The 23,763-nt window shown below is 39.4% G+C and overlaps 1 protein-coding gene across 9 annotated transcripts in view; it reads right to left on the bottom strand.

The window, feature by feature from the left end:
* Positions 1 to 23,763, bottom strand: part of SIPA1L1 (signal induced proliferation associated 1 like 1) — a 520,426-nt gene that overhangs the window by 182,528 nt on the left and 314,135 nt on the right. For 8 of the 9 annotated variants that reach the window (XM_027552312.1, XM_027552311.1, XM_027552318.1 and 5 more), the window contains one exon: positions 14,883 to 14,944. The gene's annotated coding sequence lies outside the window, so the exon portion shown is untranslated. Of the gene's footprint in view, positions 1 to 7,440; positions 7,736 to 14,882; positions 14,945 to 23,763 lie in introns of those variants that run through there. The other variant, XM_027552317.1, reaches the window with a different exon arrangement.

Below are 23,763 nucleotides of genomic sequence, written 5' to 3'. Positions count from 1 at the left end.
ATCATGTATGGAATTATGCCAAATGAAATAAGCCAGAGGAAGACAAATACTATATGGTATCTCACGTGAAATCTAAAAAAATACAACAAGCTGGTGAATATAACAAAAAAGTATCAGACTCAGAGATACAGAGAACAAACTAGTGGATACCAGTGGGAAGATGGAAGGGGAGAGAGGTGAGACAGGAGTAGAGGATTAAGAGGTACCAACTATTATATATAAAACAAGTAAGCTATAAAGATATACTATACAGCACAGGAAATAACTATAAAAGGAGTATAATATTAAAAATTATCAATCACCATGTTACACATCTGAAACATGTAATATTGTACTATACTTCAATTAAAAATCAAAAAAGAATATAAATATATGCTTCAGTTCAGTTCAGTCACTCAGTCGTGTCAGACTCTTTGCGCCCCCATGAATTGCAGCACGCCAGGCCTCCCTGTCCATCACCAACTCCCGGAGTTCACTCAGACTCACGTCCATGGAGTCGGTGATGCCATCCAGCCATCTCATCCTCTGTCGTCCCCTTCTCCTCCTGCCCCCAATCCTTCCCAGCATCAGAGTCTTTTCCAATGAGTCAACTCCTCGAATGTGGTGGCCAAAGTATTGGAGTTTCAGTTTTAGCATCAGTCCTTCCCAAAGAACACCCAGGGCTGATCTCTTTTAGAATGGACTGGTTGGATCTCCTTGCAGTCCAAGGGACTCTCAAGAGTCTTCTCCAACACCACAGTTCAAAAGCATCAATTCTTCAGCACTCAGCTTTCTTCACAGTCCAACTTTCACATCCATACATGACCACTGGAAAAACTATAGCCTTGACTAGACGGACTTTTGTTGGCAAAGTAATGTCTCTGCTTTTGAATATGCTATCTAGATTGGTCATAACTTTTCTTCCAAGGAGTAAGCATCTTTTAATTTCATGGCTGCAGTCACCATCTGCAGTGATTTTGGATCTGACATACATATATATGTCTATGTTATATATCTGCACACATTTATACATTATTTAAATATGTATAGGCAATACATATTTAAAAACCTCACAAATCAATAACAATAATTCAATAATATTTTAGAAAAACAATCAAGAGAGTATGCCAAAAAAAAAGATGAATAGCCAATAAGCATATGAAAAGATATTCAAAATCACTAATCAGGAAAACACAAATAAAAATTATTAATCATTAGGAAAACACAAAAATCACAATGAGATACTCATCCTACTGTGCTGTGCTTTAGTCGTGTGCGACTCTGCGTCCCCACGGACTGTAGCCCATCAGCCTCCTCTGGGCTTGCCAGTATTCTCCAGGCAAAAATACTGGAGTGGGTTGCCATGCCCTCCTTCAAGGGATCCTTCCAACTCAGGGATCAAACCCAGGTCTCCCGCATTACAGGAGGACTCATCCTACCAGAATTAGCAAAAATTAAACAAAACAGAGCAAAACAACAACAACAACAACAACAAAACCCCAACAATTGTGTGGCTGAACCACACTGACTCCATTTTGCCAGCTGCCTCCTATGTCTGCAGTCCCACCTGCCCTCTTGTTTCTGGGTGATGTAGCTTTAGTCTTCCCAGTGAAGGCACCCAAGCCAGGCAGGTACCCTACTGCTCTATCTTTGCCTTTGATATGAAAACTGGAAGAATGCCTGCTGCTCACACAGAACCACCTTGGTTCCTAGAGGTGTGGACTTGCTTCTCTCTAGGTATGTAAGTTACCGACAAAATGAAGTCACTCAGTCGTGTCCGACCTTTGCGACCCCATGGACTGTAGCCTGCCAGGCTCCTCCATTCATGGGACTTTCCAGGCAAGAATACTGGAATGGGTTGCCATTTCCTTCTTCAGGGGATCTTCCCAACCCAGGGATTGAATCCAGGTCTCCCGCACTGCAGGGAGACTCTTCACTATCTGAACCACCAGGGAAGCCCCCAGTAATTGATAAGAAACTTCCTAATTGCACTTTTTGGAGCTGCCTGTTTTGTTTTAGAGTTTCAAAGTTCCATCTCAGTTCAGAGAATATTAGTCAATATCTCCACCTTCCAACACACACACAAGAAGCTAACTATTAAACACTAGTAAGAATGTGACACAACTGGAAGGCTCACAAATTATTACTCGCTCAAGCATAAAATGGCACAACCACTTTGGAAAAACATTCAGCAGCTTCTTATATTGTCAAACAAACATCTAGTCTATGATCCAACAATTCTATTCCTAGGTATTTACCCAAGAGGTATGAAAATAAGATGTCTACAAGATGACTTTATAAAAATGTTTCTAGCAGCCTTATTCATAACAGCCAATAATAACTAGAAACAACCCAAATCTTAGGCCACTTAAGATCTATACATTTTACTGTATGTGTATTAATGCAGGTGTATTATAAATTGGCGTCCCTCAAACAACTCCCAAAACACTAGAAGAATTAAGGGATTTACACTGATGGACTAGTTCTTCCCCTTGCCCCACTTCTTGTTTTTCCTGCACTGGAAACAAGAAAGAGACAACGAGAGATCTGAGAGGGGGTGGGAACATTTGTGCTGGAGAAAGAGAGTTGAAGAATATTTACAGGCAAAGAACATGCATGAAGAGATGGGCAGGGGGAAGACGGGAATGCCAGGACTAGAGGATTCACATCTGGAGAAGGCGAGGGGTCCACAAGACAGACAGGGTGAAGAGTTCAACTGTGGGAAGGCATAGGAGCTCATTAAGCATGGAGGACAGAGCAAAGGAAGGCGTTGGGTGCTGGGAAGTAGGTTTATCCTCCAGCCCAGTGGATCCATGGGCCTGCCACCTTCCTCTCCCTTAACCTTAAAGTTCCTAATTCAAGGAATGAACCTTAATTCCTTTGTGCTACCTTATGGAAAATGTACTGAATGGAGAGACCTGAGTTGACAACTGTTGTGATTGGTATCATACTTGCCTAAAATAAAGAAAGAATATCTGGCAAAAGACTAGAATCTCTCTTGTGAATGATGTATGCCTTGTGTCAACATGGATTAGCTTTTCTAGAAAGAAGGATACGAGAGCCCATCTGTTTCCTGCTCTTCAAATGACTTATTTTGTTATTTTTAATAAATAACTATGCATTTGGGTCTTTATTTACTTATCCTTAAAATGTATGTCATAGACTAATAAACACTGGATTCCTTACATTAGTCAAACATTCTAAATACAGAACATGCTCTCTAGGTTAATTTACTCACCAGTAGGTGGAACTTTTAACAAATGGCCCAATGAAGGCGATAATTTATCTCATGTGGAGTATGAATTATTCTTGCTAGAGATGGAGATAAGAAATTATAGTCCATATAACACGAACAAGGTCTGGTTTCTGTGGAAGCGACAACTTGGACTTTCTATGCTCTGCTGATTTCAGTCCCCTTTTTTGAACACTACATGACTTTACCGTAATTTCAAACAACTTAAAATGCCTATGCAGGGACTTCCCTGGCAGCCCAGAGGTCAAGATTTCACCTTCCAAAGCTGGGGGTTGTGTGTTCGATTCCTGGTCGGGGAGCTGAGATCCCACGTGCTTCATGGACAAAAACATAAAACAGAAGCAATACTGTAACAAATTCAAGAGAGAACTGAATCTTTTTAAATGCCTAAGTAACTGGCAAGTTTAAATATCTCTCCTTTGAAGGCAGAGAATGGTATTCTAAGAAGAGCTAAAATGTTTTCCTTGGACTTAATCAAGTGTTTCCACTGCTACTGTATCCTTCTTTTCCTTATTCAACAAAGACATCACTTCTAAGGTAACTGACACAACTTTTCTGGTCTGCCCTAGCTAACACTGTACTTTACAAAATCCAAAATTCTGAAAAGCAAATTTCAGAATTTTCATAAGTCCAGAAACTAGGACTTACAATACAGTCTTTCATGGAATTTAAGTTCTATTTACAGTGGAAAGGAAAGAACAGACAGGGTAAGCTAAGAAATGCCCTTCTAATCAAGCAGTCTCAGAATACGTACAATAATCAGCCCAACTCTTCCCCTCAACAGGGCAAGCTGCTGTCAGCGTGTGATTAGTGTTTTGAAACAATTCCAAAAGGCCTGTTGAGGTAAACTATTGACCAGCTTCAAGGAATGTCAAATCCCCACGACACGGTCTTTTCAGAATTCCCCATCAGTGTCAGCAGTGGTTTACCGTGAAATGCAGGAAAGCATTTCTGATGAGAAGCTGCTGCCAATGAAGAAGCAGCTTTTAGGCCAGCTTCAACATGCGAGCTGGCATTGCCCCACAAATAAGACACCCGCTCAGATGGTATCTGCGGCAGAAGAAGCATCTCACCACAACACTTCCACCTTCCAGCTACGATGGGAGGCAGAGGAAGAAAATGCCGCGCCGTCCCGCCCCCCCAATCTTTATTCTCCTTTTAAGTTCTCTCTCTGTGGTCCAGGTCACACCCCTCTCCACAAGAACATCAATGTGCATAAATTGAAAAGCTCAAGGGCAAGGAGTTAAATCACACACACGCTGTATTCTGTATGAAAGCTCAACAAAATCTACAAGTCCATCTGTCAGAGAAACCGTCCTCTTGCTGAGTAAGAAGTGAGACGGGCACCCAGAAATTGTGACTCCTAGAACCAGTTATTTTTCATGGGGCCAGGAACTTCAGGGTCATTGCCAAGAGAAACTTTTTCTGTATATAAAGGGCAGGGACTCCTTTCTTTGTAAATATTATGAAATACTAACCACTTGCTTGAATGTAATATTTGTTATGCTACATTTGTTCAATGTGTGGAGCTTTTTCTTCTGCAAAAGGTCTAAGAAGGAAAAAGTCTGCCTAATCAAGAAATAGCTGTTCCCTGGAAACAGCAATGTCAGACGCAACCAGATCTCAGATGGAGGTCATGAAACGAACAGAGAGTATTTATAGTTGGCCACTCAAGCAGAGAATAATGGTAACAACAGTATCCTCTTTATGACATTTTGTAGCTTACTAGAGAGCATTTTTGTGTCCATTATCTCATTTGGGAAAACAGGCCAAGTCCTCTCAGAACTGTAAGGAAGCATCCTGGCACCAAAGAACACGTGGCCCTGTGCACTTGGAGGGAGAAATGCACAAAACTGAAATAAGTGCATCTTCTTCTGCGCTAAACAACAGTCACTAAGAAACCATCTGAAACTATCCTGCAGATCATATGCAACATCCCATGACTGCAGTTAGTGGTGGGCTACATGCAATAAACACAACCAAAAAAGGAGGAGTCTGGAAAGGACAGTAACTACCTAACAAGAAACTAGACTTTTTTTTTTTTTTTTTAAGAAATATACGCTTATTTTTAACAGTTTTCCACCCAAAATAGATATTACAGTTTGGTGTTATTATTTTTTGTTATTTATTTTTAACTGGAGGATAACTGCTTTACAACAGTGTTAGTTTTTGCCATATATCAACATAAAGAAACTAGACTTTTTATTCTTTTATGTTTTATTGTTCTTCAAGCATCGAAACGTGTTAAGAAGGAGCCTACTGTGCCCTTTCTGTATCCAGAAATGCCAAAAACAGACACAAACCAAAATGCATCATGGCTCTGGTTCTGTTTTGTAACATTTGGAAGAAAGTGGACTTGACAATGAAATTTAGAGACCTAGTAATGAAGCCAAAAAGATCTGAAGTGGCAAACCAGAGGAAGCAGGAGAGAAACACTGAAGCCCAGATCCCACTCTGCCAGATGTAAGGGATGAAAGGATGGACGCCCACGCGGTCACTCCCAACTGTGGTTTCATAGACCACCTGGGCACTCCAAGAATCTCAAAGAATGCAACAAAATGTCAGGACACAATTTTAATCCGACCAATTTACGGAAGACCAATGTTCCACAAAAACTCAAGTAGGAATGGTTGGAAACCACCTCTCTGGAAACGAGGCAACAGGGGAGCCTTTTACTTTGAAAACTGAAGACAAAATAACATCTCACACTTCTCTAGGAAAAAAGGGATCTACTACATAATATTAGGGAAGAAGATTCAACTAAAAAAAAGGGGGTGGTATTCAACTTCCTCACAGAATCCATGAAGGAGGAATTCACCAGTAGGAAATTAGAATGGCGGTTTTAAGAAGAGAATGAGCCTATTTTTTTCTTGCAGTTAACAAGTCAGCAAGTCAGTCAGACTTTCTGTTAACTGACCATCTACTAAGAAAAAACAAAGACCTAGCTCAGAAGATGGAAGTGACCTGGTATGATCTGGGTCAACAAAGACGCAGATAAAGAAATAATGCTGCTAAGTCGCTTCAGTCGTGTCCGACTCTGTGCGACCCCATAGACGGCAGCCCACCAGGCTCCCCGTCCCTGGGATTCTCCAGGCAAGAACACTGGAGTGGGTTGCCATTTCCTTCTCCAATGCACGGAAGTGAAAAAATAAAGTGAAGTCACTCAGTCGTGTCCAACTCCTAGCAACCCTATGGACTGCAGCCTACCAGGCCCCTCCGTCCATGGGATTTTCCAGGCAAGAGTACTGGAGTGGGGTGCCAGTACCAATTCCTGTGATGGGTTAAGTTTTAAGACGACAAATTTCTCACCTGAATTCTTTTCTAATTTTCTTCCCACATAAGGCTGACCTTTCATTCTCTACCTGAACTTGACTTCATTCCCATCTTTCACTTAGAACAAAGTCAAAATCTCTTCTTATGGTCCACCTCGTATCTTTCATATCAAAAAAAGAGGAAGGAAATGTGGAAGGAGAAGTAAAAAGATAACCCATTTTGAAGGAATGAAAATGAGGATTGGGAAACCAATAATAAATGACTTAATCCAAATCCTTTTCAAAAAGAGATTACATTGAAATCTTATGTGAAACAAACAAATACCTATCAAGCTATCTTTGTGAAGGAGGAGTAAATTTAACAGAATCAGGAACCCACTCATAGAGAGATTGTGTTATAACTTGTTAAGAGTCAAAGTGCAAATTAAAAATAAGGAGGGTTATTTATAGCTTTAGCATTGGACTTGAAAATAAACAAATTTGAAATACATCTAATGAGCGTTATGCAAGAAAATCAAATGACATATACAACCCTAAGACTGTGAATAAAAAGACAACAGTTCAGAACATTAAAAACAATCATGCAAAATCGAAATGTCATATGAAGCTACCCATAAGTAAAACTGGTAGAAAAGATACGATTACTATTTATTAATAAAAATATTTTGAAAACAAATTAAAATTTGCTTTCTTCAACCATTTAAACGCAAAGATCTTAATCTGATGTCAAACTAAAAACACACCTATAACATCAGGGAATCAAAGTTTGAGTGTTTTACAACAATACAAAGTTATAAAATAATTTAAAATGAAGCTATTTGACTAATACAATTCAAATCAGCCTCTCAGTGCAAGTGACTGCCATTGCAAAAGTAAAATGCCACAAGCTGTTGCTGTATAACTAAAAAATCTGCAAAGACAGTGCTGTGTTCTTACCAACATTGACAGCTGCTGACACAATTCTTTTAAAAATCCTCCTTTTCTTCCAGGGGTGGAGCTTCCCAAAGAATTCCAGGCTAAAATCTAAAGGGACACAGGACCAAAACCAACTGACACCACAAAACGCAAACTTCCTCTAAAACAACTTTTACACCCTGTACTTGGAAGAGAGGACAAAGGACAAAGCTCTCATCATTTGCTCTGTTTACACCACTAAGGCTTCAGGACAAGAAACTCTGGGGCTCATTACTGGCCAACTGGTTGAAGTGCATCACTGCTCAGAGAGAATGCTTCTGTTAAGGACAGGCACTTAAAAGAAGCCCTCTGGAAGCTAAGAGGGCTGTGGCATACATACCAAGTTATTTTGAGCCTCAGACAAAGAGGCCAGCAAACAAATCCTCAGAAATGATCAAAACATCACAAAGGGCAAATACTTTCAGATCCAGGGCGATGTCTGTTGTTTCCTTGTGGTGTGGTGATTTGAAAACCAGACAACACCCGGGCTTACTGTAAACCAAAGCATGAAGTGGGATACTGGAGATGTGAGTCAGCGCAGGGTTCTGCAATGCTGCATTGTTTACCTTACAGGATGGGGGAGGAAGCAAAGAGAAGGGGTACATGGAACAGAATGTGGCAGAGGAGAGATACAGCGTATTAAAAACAAGTCCAGGAGGGACCCTGAACTCAATTACCCTTGGAGAATTACCATATGCAGCCTAGTCTCTTGCCTTTCCTATCAGGGAACAGACATTTCCTTTAAAAACACAGTGTTCTCCTACTGTTCCATATAATAAGCTTACTTTCAAGGCTCCTTCACTTAAACAAATCAAACAAAAACAAGTCACAGGCCTACATAGAGAAATACACCCGACACCAAAACTCTCTCCCTAAAAGCATTAAAAACAAAAGTTAACCAGGATAGGCCAGAGCTCAGCTTGTCTTTAAAGAGACTCCCTCTTTATTCTACAATGAAATGTCAACAACTTGTTCATATAAATACTTGCAGTGTAGGTGATATTATGTTTAACACATACCATTACAGGTATTTAAGAATTTCTGGGTGCCACCATCCACGTCAGTCCTTCATTAACCACTGGTATGGGCCACCCCCCCCCATAATGGTGTGCCCTGGGTTCTATGAGAGCACGTTATTAGTGCATGCTGATCACAACTACTTCTCGACAGCAACATTACAGATGGTCATTTTCATTTTATGTTCAGATATACTTCCTGCATTTTTGTAGGTACCTATTATTTTTGGAAAAGTTATTTTTTTAATTTGCTGGAGTTGCTGCTGTTGCATTGCTCAGTTATGTCTGACTTTGGGCGATCCCATGAACTGTAGCACACCAGGCTCTCCTGTCCTTCACTATCCCCCAGTGGTGGTAGTTTAGTCACTAAGTCCTGTCCGACTCTTGCAACCCCATGGACGGTAGCCTGCCACACTCCTCTGTCCATTGGATTCTCCAGGCAAGAATACTGGAGTGCGTTGCCATTTCCTTCTCCAGGGGATCCTCCCAACCCAGGAATCAAACCCAGGTCTCCTACATTGTAAGCAGACTCTTTACTGACTAAGCTATTAGTGAAGATTTTGCTCAAATTCACGTCTATTGAATTGGTGATGCTATCTAACCATCTCATCCTCTGCCCAGATTTTCTCGATGCTTCAAACAAAAGCTCAGACGGTAAAGAATCCGTCTGCAATGCAGTAGACCCCAGTTTGGTTACTAGGTCAGGAAAATACGCTGAAGAAGGGATAGGCTACCCACTCCAGTATTCTTGGGCTTCCCTTGTGGCTCAGCTGGTAAAGAATCCGTCTGCAACACGGGAGACCTGGGTTTGATCCCTTTGGGAAGGTCCCCTGGAGAAGGGAAAGGCCACCCACTCCAGTATTCTGGACTGGAGAATTCCATGGACTGTATAGTCCATGGGGTCGCACAAAGTCAGATATGGCTGAGCAACTTTCACTTTCAAACAAATACAACGAAATGAACATGACTCCAAAATGATTAGCAGAATATCATGAAAGAACAGAATTTTAGCTACGATGAATGCTGGGCCTTGGCTTGAATTTTTATAACCAACAAGCTCTATACACTTGCAGAGTGGATGGATATCCATTGATGTCTCTATCTTTAAAATGAAGCCACTATGCAGTAATAAAATAGGATTACCAAGTGGGAGGGAGGCTCAAGAGGAAGGCGATATATATCTTCATACATTGTTTAGCAGAGTTTGCAGAATACACAGAGGGCATCTAACCCTACAGATCAGACTAATTCTGTTTAACTAATTTGAAAAGAGAGAGAGAAAAAAAAAAAGACGGTGCAAAGTTTTTGCCAGGGATTAGTATTCATTATAAGATTGAGATTTCATTTCCAGAAAGTTAGAAGGCATCTGCTACTGTGGGGACAAGATATCATCAAGCATAAAACTCCAGATATGTCCCCATTCATTAAGAACTCTTGAATTCTTGACCTGGCCTGTCATGCACCTGTTGACGAGAGATACTGAAGGCCACAGAAGAAATAACTCACACAGTGTAACCTAGAAGCCATAAGGTCATGCTGAAGTCCCACTGGAGGTAAACCTTTCACACGCCTCTATTTAGGTGTTAGCTCATGACCCAGTTACTTCCACACTGTGCAAACTAAAGGCCATAAGGTTGGGTGTTTGTATTTGGTACTGAAGCGTGGTCTCTTGGCTCCTAATTCTAAAGAGAGATTAAGTGAAAGGTTAATTGGGTACTAAACAAGTCCTTATGACAAACAGGATTGCAGTTTTTAGTGAACAGGCATCCTTTATAAACACAGCCTAAACTGCTAATATGAAGGTCCTTTGTGATTTATATCATGGGAAAGAGCTGAGGGAACCATGTAATTAGGAATACTTTACCAACCAGTTTCTTAGAAACTCACTTTAAAATCTTCCAACTTAACTCAGCCGATCTGCTAACCATAATTTTGTAATTTGAACACCTGACTTTCCAAAATGACTATGACAGTATATAACAAACAGCGATGCCCTAGACCAACAAAGACAGCCCAACTCACGTGACCCCACAGACGCAGAACAGCACTAAGGCCTGCAAAACACAGTTAGGCAACGAGCCATGGCTTTCTTCTACTTCATGTCAAAAGACACATTCCTCTGAAAGGCCCGATCTCAGATATCTCAACATGAAAACAAAGATTTATCTACGTATTAAAAAGTCAACTCACATTACAAGTTGAAAATCTGGTCTTTTAGCTACTGACTGGCTAAATGTGCTTGTTTTTTCTCTTCAGGGCAGAAACAATCAGGTAATAAGTGCTGGACAAGATCCTTAACACACCATCAGAGAAAACCCATAGAGAGAGAAAAAACTAATTAAAAGGCTTACTTTCTATCTAAGAAAAGCCCTCATTGTATCTTTATTCCTAAATGACTTACATTTAAATATCCTCCACTGTAGAATTAATTTGATTATTTTAATGTTTTTCACTAAAATAAGCTGAAACAAAGTGAACTTATTCAGTGAAGACAAAAAAACGACTTTCACCCACTTCACTGCCAGGTAACTGACGCAGGTCTAAGTAAGTCTGCTGATTCATCCTTTTAAGAAAGAGAAGAAAAGGATTATCAAATTCCATCCTAAATATATATGAAAGATATTGATGAGAGGGTTCAAGTTAAAAGATGCAAAACAAACATAACATAAACTAAATACAAACATAATATAAACTAAACTATGTCAACCGTGCTGTGGGAGTTAAGCTGAGACCACTGGCAGCAAGACGGCCACTGGATCTCCCTTCCTGAAAGACCCTGGAAGGAGAACAAACTGGAGCTGGGAAACAGGCAACTGTTGCTATCTTCTTCCCAAAGGAAAGGCTACAAAGCCTGAAGGAATGTTCTAAAACAGACTCGCAAAATGAGAACTGCCTACAACTGTCAAATATTCTATTGCTTTTCACCCTAAGGATGAGATGTGCTTTCACAAATGTGTATACATACCCTTGAGAATACCTTCAAATTCAAAGAAGTCTCCCTTTCTAGTCCCCTCAATCACAATAAAGAGTAGAAAACATTTAGTAGCATTCTGGATAATTTGTGCCAATTTAGATGATTCACGTATGGCTTCCCCAGACTAAATGGTCTATGGTCAGAGCTTTTAAGTCAACAAGGGCGCGGAAAGCGAGACCTAATTACAGATCTGAGTCACTGTCTAGAAGTTCCCTCAGCCCAGTGGAGCATCCCCCACAAAGGCACCATTTCATTTTGAGGCATAAAAACAAGCCAATCTACAAATTCCTTTACATAAGAAATAAATACGAAGACATCCTTCTACAAGAAACAAAAACATCAGTTCACTGAACTGATGATGTCAGTAACAGGTTTTTTTTCCCTTAAGAAACAAGTTTTTTAAACAAAAAAAACGGATATAAAATGCATTGTGGGACTGTAGCTTAAATATCTTGCATTTCCTGTCTGTATCTGGCCTGCTATTCAAATGGCATTCCATTTGAAGGCTGGTCATCTCTCAATGGAAGAGATTTACTAGCTCTTTTCCTAGGGGCCTCACTGATTGTTTCCATTTGAAGGCTATAATTTTCTAGCATTGGCAACATTTTAATTCAGGATTCTAGGCCCACAAATAAGGAAACAAGCTAAAGACAGTTATATTTAAATAAAATTAAAATAAGGATCCATTTTTTAACAACAAAAAAATACACACACAAAGCACAAAAACATAAAATTGGATTTCTACAAAAGAGGTCTTTATTTCCCTTTCTGTAGTGAAAATACAATCTATATGAATTAAGGGGGAAAACCTTTTCAGTTTACTTTTTTGTTCAGGAAAAGAAAATGGAAATCCTCTTCTGATTGTCCTAAATCTTTCTCTGACATTTTATCAGTAACTATGCTACCAAGTTGAAAGGATTAATGACCTCTGAGGGGCAATGGCTATTCAGTCCTGTGGAAGCAATATCCCAAACAGGAACCAAGGGTGAAGAATGGGTTTTTTGAATGCAAAAGTTAAATGACTTGAGAAATGTTTCAGACAAGGATGCTATGAAATCATCTCCAAGACTCATGCATGCATGTGTGTTATTAAGTCGCTTCAGTCACGTCCAACTCTTTGCGACCCCATGGACTATAGCTCACCAGGCTCCTCTGTCCATGGGATTCTCCAGGCAAGAATACTGGAGTGGGTCGCCATGCCCTCCTCCAGGGGATCTCTCTGACACAGTATGAACTCACCAGGCCTCTTGCGTCTCCTGCATTGGCAGGCAGATTCTTTACAACTTGAACTGCCTGGGAAGCCCACCAAGACTCATGCTGGGGCACAATGGGAATAATGTGATAACATGATTCAAAGCACCTTGCTTCATAAGCCGTTCTTAGGAGTGGACACCTCCTCTGTTAACTGCTGCCACCAGTACAAGGTGAAAACTGACAAGCTGACAAATTTAGAAAGCAGAGAAGTCAATTTTGTCAGGAAGATGGCTAATTGTCAGAGTGCAGAAGAACGCAAAAACTTACCAAAAGCATGCATTCTGACCACAGGATGAATGCAGGAATTTAAGTGAAAATGTAACCTACACACTCTGAAAAGCTCACTGATGACTCAGTAGGGCCTGCACTTGCCAACCCTTTAAAGGAGTGCAGGCACGGGTGTAGACAGAGAACTCAACAGCAGAACAAGCATGAGACTCCAGAAGATAAGCATGTTGATTAAACTCATCAGCCATTTAAAACCAAACACATTCTGGGGCATCCCCCAGGAGGTCCAGAGGTGAGGGCTCCGTGCTCCCACTGCAGGGGCATGGGTTCAAACCCTGGCCAGGAGATTAAGACCCCACATGCCACATGGTGGGGCCAAATAATTAAATAACAATTTTACACATTTCATTATGGGTCACCAAGATGCTTTGTAACAGATCTTTGCACAAGTGTCTAAGAATGCATTTATAGCTTCTTTCCGTGATCCTGAATTTCTTCTCAACTTCTTTGTGATTTTCAACAACAAAACACACAGTATTTACATATACCTGAAGTGAAAAAGCACACAAAAATCACCCTATCTATATGTAGTTAAAGCACAAACAAACGCAAGGGAAGAATAAAGATGTAAACCAGGAAAGGCGTTCTTCGGAGGTGGAGAAAGGGCACTGCTTTGAGAGAGGATGATCACACGGTTTTAACTGTTCCATGGCATTGGTAAACATTCAATTTCCCTAGAGTGTTGGGGGAGGATATATATAAGTATCTGTTATGCCAACCTTTAAAGAGTTCTTATATTTGAGATTCACAGTAATTTTTGAAGAACAAAAGCAAACAATTAGAAATCTGAATACAGACTATTCTAAGAAAACACTGGGGGCAGCACCACACTGTCAAACATACACCTGTACAAAGGGATGGTTTTCTGACCCGTAGTCCATGACCCTTTACAGTGCTCCCAGCCCAAACGGTTTGACTAAAAGCGAAAACCTCCAGGGAAAGAAAAGAGAAAATCTGAAAGCAGTGTATTTCATTCTCATGTCTTTGAATACAAAACCACTACCTGTGAACTGTTCAGAGTGAAGAGGGTGCCCGTCCACACCAGCATGCCCTGCCAGTCGAGTTTGACGGCATTATTTTGCCTCCCTTTGCAATTACTCCCACGTTTCCCAAGGAGAAACTAATGGACTACTAAAAATAAAATGGAGACGAAGTGAATCACTTAGGATGTTTTGGCTCCCAACTCAAACTGGCTTAAACAAGAAGGAAATGTTGCTGGCTCAAATGCTTGGACTCCTGGAGGAGAAACAGGCTTCAGGGCTGCTTTCTCTGTCTTCCACCCTTTGTGACTTCTTGCTCAGCCTGGAGCCACACCAGACCTCACACCAGCACATAACAACATCCAGAAGAAGACAGAAAGAGGCAGGCACTTCCGGTAGCTGTGTTTTAAGTATGAGAAGACTTCTGCCAGAAGCGCTTGCCAAACTTACTTTGGAGTCTCCTTGGCTAGAGCCAGATTACAGGACCATTGCTGAAGCCAGGCCTCTGCCCAGTTAATGCCACTGGGCATCAGCACTGGCTGATGCCTCCTCCCCAAGGAGTGACTCATGCACGGGCATAGCAGGGATGGGCTTACTCCTAATCAGGGCCCACCCTGGAGCTGGTCAGTTCCTCAACCCCAAATATGGGTGGTAGATGGGATGCATAATATGGATTCAACTCTGATTGCTAGTATTAGCCAATCATTCTGTGTTTAGCAGATTAACTTACCATAATCATGATGCATTTGTATATTTGTTATATATAAAAGCTAGAAACATAAAAATCAGATGACCAAATGAAAAGGTAAAGTTTTTAAAAACATCTTTCAATACTCCCACTGCTCCAATGAGAAACTTAAAAGACAGAAAGTCAAAGCATGTGGGTCATAGGAAGTATGGTACAATACTTACTATATTCTTGTGCCATAGCTACAGAAATTTGGACAATAGCATCCACATTAACAATATATAACCTAAAAAAAAAAAGAAAAGAAAAAATAGTTAAGTACACAAGAAATTTCATTAAAAATAGTTGTATAACTTTGACAAAAGTCTTTTTTTTTTTTTTTTCTGGAAGAAGTAAACCAGCCTTTTAAAAGTAAATAGCTGAACTTAGAGATTAGAAAAAACATCTGTGGTATTAGAATTCCTCTAGGTATCTTCAAGTTAAAACTACCTGCATCTTTTATAGATCTGAACACCAACAAACAAATGCATTTTAAACAAATTAACACTGCCCTGGACTGCTCCTTGTAACACTGAAACAAAAGCAACTATTAAACGAACCTCAAAAATCATGTTGTCTAACTCCTACAACACACATCCAATCTACTGAGTCCAATGTAACTTAAAGCTAGATAAACCAGCTTCAATTTCTAAATTTCTACACTCAGGGATCTAAGAAAGTGGTCTTGGGGTGGGGGAATGGTAAATGCACATATCCATTCAGATATCTGACACTGCATCGTAGGAAAATCTTTGAATATTCAGATACCTTGAAATGCTAAAGAAACACAGCCACAGAACTGGGACTTTAAGACCCTGGAATGTCTTTTAATATTGAAAAGTAAAGGTAAGAAATCTGTCCCTATCCAGACCTCAGGACAAGTAACAATATAGCAAGTCACATTCAATTCAGAAGGGCTTTAAAAACATAAAACTCTAATGATGCTGTGGTTTTTCCTGGGGAAGATGTGCCTCGACAAGGCTGAGGATAGCCACTCTCATCTATCTACAATACCATGCCTAATTTCACTTTCCTCAGTTAATATAAGATTCTGCCATGTTGCTGGCATTAGTTATGGTTTGTAGAAGAATCCCTTCATGGATCACAGAACTGATGTTTCTGAATCGTGATGCTTGAGAAGACTCTTAAGAGTCATTTGATGTTAATGTTTTTATGTGAATGGGGATGCCACAGAAAATGAAAACCTAAAGAGGCAGAATATACCATTTTAACGAAGGGTAATAAATAGTGAAGTGACTACACAAAGGAAAAAGAGGAGTTAGATACCTAAGGATGGGAAATTGTGGGAAGGTGACTAGGAAATGTATGGTGGATAAAACTTGTTTAGTAAGATGTGTTACATAGACTCAAGTGTCTGGAGTTAGAAGAATCATTCTCTTCTCCCTGGTATGGGAGATGGGTGCACCTTCACAGATGGAAATTCATGGCCTGCATTGACACATGAGGACAAAAAGCTCTTCCTGTATCTGCTGTATCTTGACTTCTTTCAGTCCAAAATAATTTTAAAGACAGAGGCAAATTTTGGGGTGACATATTCCAATCCCCCCATTAAAATACAGCAAAAGCATTATTATAAGAATCGGAAAGGAAGATATTTGCTGAATATATGTATTAAATACATATAAAACTCATTTAGAATATATAAAAACTCCAAGAAAATAAGAAAAAGATGTGTGTGCTAATAAGTAGCTTCAGTCGTGTCCCAACTCTTTGCGACCCTATGGACCACAGATGGCCTGCCAGGCTCCTTTGTCCATGGGATTCTCCAGGCAAGAATACTAGAGTGGAATGTCATGCCCTCCTCCAGGGGATCTTCCTGACCTGGGGACTGAACCCACATCTCTTATGTTTCCTGCACTGGCAAGCGGGTTCTTTACCACTAGTGCCACCCGGGAAGCCCAAGAAAAAAATAGATTATCTAAAAAGGATATAAAAAATGGCCAAAAAGCGTATGAAAAGGTGTTCGACACCATTCACTACCATAAAAATACAAATTAAAACCACAATGAGATAAAATTACATATTGATCCAAATGGCTAGTATGTAAATGTCAGACAACACCAAGTCTTAGGCTGTAGAGCAGTTCAACTCTCAAAAACTACTTGTGTGAACTGGAAAACTGTTTAGCAATATCTAATAAAGCAGAATATAAACTGTGGCCCAGCAATTTCACTTCTAGGGAAATATTTGCTAAGAATGCACATATATATGTCCTAAAAAAAATATTTTCAATGAAGCCTTACTTGTACTGCCAAAACTCGGTAGCAACTTGTGGAACATTCATATAATGTATACTATACAGCAGGGATCAGTCAATTTTTCCCTGCAAAGGATCAGACAGTAAATATTTGAGGGTTTGCAGGCCATATGGTCTCTGTTTCCTCTTACAACCACTCAATTCTGCCTATGGAGTAGAAAAGTAGCCAAAGATAGCATGTAAATGAAAGGGTGTGGCTGTGTTCAATAAAACTATTTATAAAAACAGACAGTTTGCATGCCATACAGTAATGAACATAAATGAACCATATCTAATGCAATAACACAGATGAATCTCACAAACATAATATTAAGACAAAGAAGCCAGATATATGAGGGAGTATACAACATGACTCAAGTTCAAAAGTAGGTAAAACTATGTAAATCAGAATAGTAGTTACCTTTTGGAGGGGGCAGTAAGCCTGGCGGAGGAGGAGTAAGGGGGAATTCTGGCAGTCTAATAATACTGGATTCTCTGGTTTGAATGGTAGTTTTCCAATTATACTCAATTAGGAAAACTCATCAAAGTGCTCATTTGTAATGCATTTGTCTTTATATGTGTTATACCTGAATTAAAAGTGAAATATTTTAATTTTCTTTATAAAGCATCTAGGTCAGTAAAGTGAATGCTTTCTCATAGCTCACTTGCCCAGGACATCAAACTCTCTGGGTGCAGTAGTTAACCTTGCACTCTCATGGAGTACAGCCCTGAAGCAGTACCCCTTTGTTTAGTGTGCTGTCTGGCTCAGTGGTAAAGAATCTGTCTGCCAATGCAGGAGACACAAGAGACGCAAGTTTGATCCCTGAGTCAGGAAGATTTGATACCCTGGAGTACAAAATGGCAACCCACTCCAGTACTCTTGCCTGGAAAATTCCATGGATAGAGGAGCCTGGTGGACTATAGTCCATGGGGTCGCAAAGAGTTGGACACAACTGAGCATGCCCCTTTATCTTTCTTTTTTTTTCTTTAACTACATTACATCTCAACCTCTGTTTTGAGTCCGTCCCAGGCAGAACTCAGGAGAATGAACTATGATTAAATAGAACACAGGAGTGGCAGGAAGAGAATGCAAAACAGAGGGAGAGAGGAAAGTAACAGATGGTGGATCAAGATACTGATGGAAATAAGCCCCTACATTTTAACATAATCTGTTGAATACTCTATACAGAATAGAAAGTAAAGGCAGCAGCTTAGAAACACAATTTGCAAGGTTACTGAACTGGTACTTTGGACAAAAATAATGACATTTTAAAACCTGACCAGGGCTCTTAAAAGACTGTTAGAAGGATTTTGTGTCCAGCATAACAATTTATTCCAATTTAATAGGTTAAAGGGGCAGGAAGTTTCAGATTTTCAAGTGAAGAGGCAGATCTGACAGATAATACAGTCTTGCACTTTATAGGTCTGCATATTTTTTAAACAATTTCTGTACCTTGATTTCATACTACCCCTCTATACTGTGTTAGAAAATGTAATTAGCTATTGTTGACTTCCCAGCAATCACAGGAAGCCATTAAATTACTAAGGTTTTGCTCAAATGTATGAGGAGAGGCTGAGAATACAAAAATGCCAGAGATAACAAGATCATGGGCACCACATTCTATTAATACAGGATTATATCACGAGTGAAATAAAGAGTAAAGAAAAAACGAAAAGAACTGAAATCCACTCACTGTACTATATTCACTGTGTAATTGATATGTGAAAAAAATGAGTGAAGTGAAAGTCACTCAGTCGTATCTGACTCTTTGCAACCCCATGGACTATACAGTCCATGGAATTGTCCAGGCCAGAATACCGGAGTGGGTAGCCTTTCCCTTCTCCAGGCATTGCAGGCAGATTCTTTACTAGCTGAGTCCAAGAGGAGCCCAAGAATATTGGGGTGGGTAGCTCACCCCTTCTCCAGTGGATTATTCCAACCCAGGAATTGATCCAGGGTCTTCTGCATCGCAGATGGATTCTTTACCAACTGAGCTAGCTATTAGGGAAGCCCTATGGTTCTTTACCATTCTTTGCATGGCAGGCAGATTGTTTACCAACTGAGCTATCAGGGAAGAAAATGAACTAGATGCTAAAAATCCAAAGTTCCTGCCTTTAAGGAGCTCACAGTTACAAAAAAGATGAAAAGCCTATACATCAATAATTTAAATCAAATGTCACAAAAGTTTCACAATACTTAGAAGTGCCATGACTTAACAGAAGAGAATTATTAAATGTAGGAGAGGTGAAATGAAAATAGGAGAGGAGGGTGAGGAAAACAAGTCATTATATAGTAGGGAAAAACTGAAATAAATGGGTTTTGAACAATTAAAAATGGGCAAGACAAGAGGAGGCATAGAGCATCCTTCCAGGCACGGAGCTAGAATATGCAGAGGCATGAATGAGCCAGTAATTCTCGAGAAATATCAGGAAATCTGAGGCTGCCAGAACATGATGTAGAAGGACAAACTAAGACTGAGATGATGGAGGAACTTTTCAATTACACTATGAACTTAGTGTAACTAATTTTATCTTACAGGCATTATGGAACCATCAAGGTGGGAACTGGGGGAATGAGAATGGAATACAAAGAATAGAGGGGGAGTAACAGGTCCCTGGATATATCTTTTTGTATAATTTTGATGTTTGAAACAATCAGATCAGATCTGTCACTCAGTCGTGTCCGACTCTTTGCGACCCCATGAATCGCAGCACGCCAGGCCTCCCTGTCCATCACCAACTCCCGGAGTTCACTCAGACTCACGTCCATCGAGTCAGTGATGCCATCCAGCCATCTCATCCTCTGTCGTCCCCTTCTCCTCCTGCCCCCAATCCCTCCCAGCATCAGAGTCTTTTCCAATGAGTCAACTCTTCGCATGAGGTGGCCAAAGTACTGGAGTTTCAGCTTTAGCATCATTCCTTCCAAAGAAATCCCAGGGCTGATCTCCTTCAGAATGGACTGGTTGCTACGTGTACTCGTTGCTACAGGGTTATCATTGCTCCTAGTCTTTGTCAGAGCACAGAGCTAGGAAATATATATGTATACACATATCTATCTCTATCAATATTTATTATCTGCTGAAATGCATATTTAAAACCATGATCTCTCTGATTCCAGTCTAACACCATACAGTTTATTCTGACTTTTCCCCTTTCTTTGTTTATTTTATCTCTAGTCTCAGAGTATATAGTCAGGATACTAGTTTCCAAAGTAGTTAGGTTAATTCTTTGGTACTCCCTTACTGTGATTACTTATACCTTTGTAATGCAGTTCACTTATTACTGATTGTGTTTCATTCTGAGTTACCGATGGGTAACTCAGACTATCGGTAACTCAGACTATATATAACTCAGACTATTTTATCTCTGAGACTAGAGATAAAATAAACAAAGAAAGGGGAAAAGTCAGAATGAACTGTATGGTGTTAGACCGGAATCAGAGAGATCATGGTTTTAAATATACATTTCAGCAGATAATAAATATTGATAGAGATAGATATGTATATACATACATATTTCCTAGCTCTGTGCTCTGACAAAGACTAGGAGCAATGATAACCCTGTAGCAATGAATACACGTAGCATTCAAATATTGGCTTCTAAACACCATCCTCCAATAAGTGGAACCAGGACTACTTAGAGTAATGTTTGGCTGCAAAGACAGGGTAGGGAATGTATCAGATGAACCTAGAACATCCTGTAATACAACAAAGTGTAAAAAAGTGCTCAAAAAAGATAATGGATTTATTTAAAGGACTTTGGAACTAATCTGAAGGGGACAAATCTGGGATAAACTGAGCAAAAATATAAAAGTTTAAATTAATACCTTATAACTCACTGCTGCTACTGCTAAGTCGCTTCAGTCGTGTCCAACTCTGTGCAATCCCATCGACGGCAGCCCACCAGGCTCTCCCGTCCCTGGGATTCTCCAGGCAAGAACACTGGAGTGGGTTGCCATTTCCTTCTTCAATGCATGAAAGTGAAAAGTGAAAGTGAAGTCGCTCAGTCGTGTCTGACCCTCAGCAACCCCATGGACTGCAGCCCACCAGGCCCCTCCATCCATGGGATTTTCCAGGCAAGAGTACTGGAATGGGATGCCATTGCCTTCTCCTTATAACTCACAGGATAAAACAAATACCCATGAGTCCATGTTAATAAAAGAAAGTAACTGAATACAAAAATAAATGTGTGAGAAAGTCAAGCTCATTCTTGCAAGAGAATTTCAATTAATTAAGTGTAGAGAAAAATGATGGAATTAGAAAAATCACCATTTGACAAACAGCACAGATGAAAGAAAACAAAGGAAATATAACAACTAAATGCAATGTTGGATCCGAGACAGGATCATGGTCCAGACATAAGTATTATTAAGATAGGTGACAAAATATGAATAAGGTTTGTAGCTCAATTAACATTTCTGTATAAATGTTAATTTCCTGATTTTGATAAGTTTACTGTAGTTATACAAGATATTAGCTTATCTAAATAAAGAGTTCAAAGCAGTGGTCATAAAAATGCTCAGTGAACTTGAGAGAAGAATGTGTGAATACAGTAAGAACTTCAACAAAGAGAAAATATAAAAAAGAACCAATCAGAAATGAAGAATACAATAACTGAAAGGAAAACTATACTAGATGAAATCAACAGATTAGATGATGCAGAAAAACAAATCAATGATCTGGAAAACAGGTAGCAGAAATCACCAAAATGGAAGAGCAAAAACACAAAAGACTTTTTAAAAATGAGGACAGCTTAAGGACTCTCTGGAACATCAAACATAGTAACACACATACAGGTCCCAGAAGCCAAAGAGAGAAAGTACTTCTGCAGTTACCGGAGAACTTTCCTAACCTGACAAAGGAAACAGATGTCCAAATTCAAAAAGCAAAAGAGAGCACCAAAAAAGATGAACTTAAAGACATCAAACCCCAACACATACCATAATTAAAATGTCAAAAGTTAAATATAATAAGAGAATCTTAAAAGGAGCAAGAGAAAATAACTAGTTATGTACAAGGGAATCCCCATAAGACTATCCGCTGATTTTTTAGCAGACACTTTGCAGGCCACAAGAAAGTGGTACAACATGTTCCAAGTGCTGCAAGGAAAAACCTTAGAGAACACTTTACCTGGCAAGGTTATCATTCAGATTCAAAGTCTCCCAGATAAGCAGAAGCTAAAGGACTTCATTACCACTTAATCTGCCATTCAGCAAATGTTAAAGAGACTTAAATTTAAAAGGAAAAAAAAGGTCATAACTAGAAATGAAAATATACGAAAGGCGTTTTGTAATAATCTTTATAAGAAAAGAAGCTGAAAAAGGCCACAAAGAAGTCTCAATAAATTTAAGACCAGTGAAATCCTATCAAGTATCTTTTCCAAAGACAACAGTGAGAAGCTGGAAATAAATAAGAAGAAAACCGGAAAAAAGGCAAACACATGGCAACTGAACAACATCCTACCAAACAATCAATGGGGCAATAAAGACAAAAAAATACCCTGAGACAAGTTAAATGTTGGAAGTTGCGTTTAACTATGGGACACAGTAAAGACAATTTTAAGACTGCAGTTTACAGTGATATAGGCAAAGTTACTAGAATGAAGGAGATAACAAAGATCAGAGTGGGAATAAAAAAACAGAGACCAAAAAAATAGAAAACATCAACATAAGAGATGACTCTTGGAAAATATAAATAAAATTGACAAACCTTTAGTCAGACTCATCAAGAAAAAAAGAAAAAGGCTCCAAATTAATAAAATCAGAAAGGAAAGAGATGTTACAACGGATACCACAGAAATATAAAGGATCATAAGAGACTCCTACAAACAATTATATGCCATCAAACCGGAAAACCAAGAAGATATTGATAAAATTTTTAAAACAATATTCCAAGAACCAGGAAGAAAGAGAAAACTCGAGTAGACCAAATTATTAGTAATGAAACTGAGTCAGTAATTTTAAAACCTTCCAATAAATAGAAGCCCAATAGTCTAGAAGCAGACTAGATGACTTCCTAAAGCGAATTCTACCAAACATTTAAAGCAGAGTTAAAACCTATCCTTCTCAAACTATTCTGAAAAGTCGAAGAGGAAAGTTTCTAAACTCATTCTACAAAACTAGCATTACCCTGATACCAAAAACAGCCAAAGACACTACCCCCCCCAAAAAAAAGAAAATGATAGGCCAATACGCATAAGTGAAGGTGACCAAGCAGTACAAACATCCAGTTATAAAATAAGTAAGTCATAAGGATGGAATGTACAGAATTGGGAATATAGTGAATTATACCATAGTAACGTTAAATGGTGACAGATGGTAACTTACAGTGATCACTCATAAAGTACATAAATGTGGTATCACTATGCTGTACACTTGAAATAAATATTATAACTGTATATTAATCATACTTCAATTAAAAACAAAGAATTCAAGACCAGATGTTAGACGTGTTTATTGCTCTCATGGACTACTCTCAGGAACTCTTAGTGACAGAACTAGGGAATACAGTGGACCTTCCATAGCCATGGGTTACACATCCAACCCAGATTCAGCCAAACATGGATGGAAAATATCGGAGGGGAAAGTCCAGAAAGTTCCAAAAGCAAAATGTGAATGTGCCCTCCACAGCATGTACATGTTATTCACAACTATTTATATAGCATTTACATTGCATTAGGTATTACAAGTAAACTAGAAATGAAAAGTTTAAGGGAGGAAGGATGTGCACAGGTTACATTCAAATATTACGCTTTGTTATATAAGGGACTTGAGCATCCTCAGATTTTGTATCTGTGAAGGTCCCACAGAT

Source organism: Bos indicus x Bos taurus, chromosome 10, assembly GCF_003369695.1.
Source record: "Bos indicus x Bos taurus breed Angus x Brahman F1 hybrid chromosome 10, Bos_hybrid_MaternalHap_v2.0, whole genome shotgun sequence".
In the NCBI taxonomy this organism is placed as follows: Eukaryota; Metazoa; Chordata; class Mammalia; order Artiodactyla; family Bovidae; genus Bos; species Bos indicus x Bos taurus.
This window is presented reverse-complemented; position numbering and strand designations above follow the sequence as displayed.